A 3,489-nucleotide genomic window follows, 5' to 3' on the forward strand; every position below is an offset into this window, starting at 1 on the left:
ATTTAAAATTTTATTTTCTATTACTGTTAGTCTTATCTTATATCTATTTTTGAGTCTTGTTCTTAATTCATGAGTAATAAAATTTAAGGTTCATGTCTTAAAGCTATAAATGTCCTATGAATCCATCACCTCTCTTAAATGAAAAATGCTTTAATCACAAAAGAACAAGAAGTACAGGATTTCAAATTCATCTCTGAAACTAGTTGAATTATTTTGATGTGGTGACAATAATTTTTGTTTTCTGAATGAATGCTTGAACAGTGCATATGTCTTTTGAATTTGTTGATTAAAGAATGTTAAACTTGTTGGCTCTTGAAAGAATGATGGAAAAGGAGAAATGTTATTGAGGATCTGAAAAATCATCAAATTGATTCTTGAAGCAAGAAAAAGCAGTCAAAAAAAATATTTTTAAGTGATCCAAGGCAGAAAGAGTGTGCTTAAGAACCCTGGACACCTCTGATTGGGGACTCTAGCAAAGCTGAGTCACAATTTGAAAAGGTTCACCCAATCATGTGTCTGTGGCATGTATGTATCCGGTGGTAATACTGGAAGACAGAGTGCTTTGGGCCACAGCCAAGACTCATAAAGTAGCTATGTTCAAGAATCATCATACTTAACTAGGAGAATCAATAACACTATCTGAGTTCTGAGTTCCTATAGATGCCAATCATTCTAAACTTCAAAGGATAAAGTGAGATGCCAAATCTGTTCAGAAGCAAAAAGCTACTAGTCCCGCTCATCTAATTGGAGCTAAGTTTCTTTGATATTTTGGAGTCTATAGTATATTCTCTTCTTTTTATTCTATTTTGATTTTTAGTTGCTTGGGGACAAACAACAATTTAAGTTTGGTGTTGTGATGAGCGGATAATTTATACGCTTTTTGGCACTATTTTTAGTATGTTTTTAGTACATTTTAGTTAGCTTTTAGTATGTTTTTATTAGTCTTTATTTAAAATTCACTTTTCTGGGCTTTACTATGAGTTTGTGTGTTTTTCTGTGATTTCAGGTAATTTCTGGCTGAAATTGAGAGACCTGAGCAAAAATCTGATTCAGAGGCTGAAAAAGGACTGCAGATGCAGTTGGCGCGCTCTCAATTGCGTTGCAAAGTAGACATCCTGGGCTTTCCAGCAATGTATAATAGTCCATACTTTGCTCGAGATTTGATGGCTCAAACCGGCGTTGCAAATCAGCTTCAGAATTCCCGGCGTTTAACGCCGAAACTGGCACAAAAATTAGAGTTAAACGCCTAAACTGGCACAAAAGCTGGCGTTTAACTACAGAAAAAGTTTCTACACATGAAAGCTTCAATGCTCAGCCCAAGCACACACCAAGTGGACCCCGGAAGTGGATTTTTACGTCATTTACTCATTTCTGTATACCCTAGGTTACTAGTTCACTATTAATAGGACCTTTTGATATTGTATCTGAACCTCATGACACTTTACACGTTTCTTATTGTATCTTCTACGGCATGAGTCTCTAAACCCCATGGTTGGGGGTGAGGAGCTCTGCTGTGTCTTGATGGATTAATGCAACTACTACTGTTTTTCATTCAATCAAGCTTGCTTCTATTCTAAGATATCACTTGTTCCTAAACTTGATGAATGTGATGATCCGTGACACTCATCATCATTCTCACCTATGAACGTGTGCCTGACAACCACCTCCGTTCTACCTTAGATTGAGTAGATATCTCTTCGATTCCTTAATCAGAATCTTCGTGGTATAAGCTAGAATTGATGGCGGCATTCAAGAGAATCCGGAAGGTCTAAACCTTGTCTGTGGTATTCTGAGTAGGATTCAAGGATTGAATGACTGTGACGAGCTTCAAACTCCTGAAGGCTGAGCGTTAGTGACAGACGCAAAAGAATCACTAGATTCTATTCCAACCTGATTGAGAACCGACAGATGATTAGACGTGCTGTGACAGAGCGCGTTGAACATTTTCACTGAGAGGATGGGAGGTAGCCATTGACAACGGTGAAACCCTACATACAGCTTGCCATGGAAGGAGTCTTGCGTGCATGAAGAAGAAGACAGTAGGAAAGCAGAGATTCAGAAGATAGAGCATCTCCAAAACCTCAACCTGTTCTCCATTACTGCAAAACAAGTACTTATTTCATGTTCTTTTACTTTTCACAATTAAACCTGATAATTATTGATATCCTGACTAAGAGTTACATGATAACCATAGCTTGCTTCAAGCGAACAATCTCCGTGGGATCGACCCTTACTCATGTAAGGTATTACTTGGACGTCCCAGTGCACTTGCTGGTTAGTTGTGCGGAATTACAAAAGTGTGATTGCAATTTCATGCACCAGTTGCTCTAATACAACAGAACTGCAAGTTCCATGGACTTCCATCAGAAGATTCCTATCAGTTTTTAACTGAATTCTTGCAGATCTGTGAGACTGTTAAGACTAATAGAATAGATTCTGAAGTCTACAGGCTCATGCTTTTCCCTTTTGCTGTAAGAGACAGAGTTAGAACATGGTTGGGTTCACAACCTAAAGAAAGACTGGACTCTTGGGATAAGCTGGTAACGGCCTTCTTGGCTAAATTCTTTCCTCCTCAAAAGCTGAGCAAGCTTAGAGTGGATGTTCAGACCTTCAAACAAAAAGATGGTGAATCCCTCTATGAAGCATGGAAAAGATACAAGCAGATGACCAAAAGGTGTCCTTCTGACATGCTTTCAGAGTGGACCATTCTGGGCATATTCTATTATGGTCTATCTGAGTTCTCTAAGATGTCACTGGACCATTCTGCAGGTGGATCCATTCACATAAAGAAAATGCCTACAGAAGCTCAAGAACTCATTGACATGGTTGCAAATAACCAGTTCATGTACACTTCTGAGAGGAATTCCATGAATAATGGGACGCCTCAGAGGAAGGGAGTTCTTGAAATTGATGCTCTGAATGCCATATTGGCTCAGAACAAAATATTGACTTAGCAAGTCAACATCATTTCACAGGTGATCAGGTCAATGTTGTAGACTCTCAACACCAAACTTAGAGTTTGAATGCGGGAATTCAACACCAAACTTAGAGTTTGGCTGAGTCAATATTTTGTTTTGAGCCAATATGGCATTCAGAGCATCAATTTCAAGAACTCCCCTCTTCTGAGGCTCCCCATTACTCACAGGATTCCTCTCAGAGGTGTACATAAATTGGTTATTTGCAACCATGTCAATGAGTTCTTGAGCTTCTCCAGGCATTTTCTTTAGGTGAATGGATCCACCTGCAGAATGGTCCAGTGACATCTTAGAGAACTCAGATAGACCATAATAGAATATATCCAAAATGGTCCACTCTGAAAGCATGTCAAAAGGACACCTTTTGGTCATCTGCTTGTTTCTTTCCCAAGCTTCATAAAGGGATTCACCATCTTTTTGTTTGAAGGTCTGAACATCCACTCTAAGCTTGCTCAATTTTTGAGGAGGAAAGAACTTAGCCTAGAAGGCTGATGAGCGGATAATTTATACGCTT

At 38.8% G+C, this 3,489-nt stretch overlaps 1 non-coding gene across 1 annotated transcript; it reads right to left on the minus strand.

Annotated features, from left to right (window-relative positions):
- Positions 1-2,585: 2,585 nt before the first annotated feature.
- LOC130983686 (small nucleolar RNA R71) lies at positions 2,586-2,693 on the minus strand. Its single transcript, XR_009087665.1, has one exon. It is a non-coding gene; the product is annotated as a small nucleolar RNA R71 (small nucleolar RNA).
- Between the last annotated feature and the right edge of the window lie 796 nt (positions 2,694-3,489).

The sequence above is a fragment of the Arachis stenosperma genome, chromosome 5 (assembly GCF_014773155.1).
Source record: "Arachis stenosperma cultivar V10309 chromosome 5, arast.V10309.gnm1.PFL2, whole genome shotgun sequence".
Taxonomy (NCBI): Eukaryota; Viridiplantae; Streptophyta; class Magnoliopsida; order Fabales; family Fabaceae; genus Arachis; species Arachis stenosperma.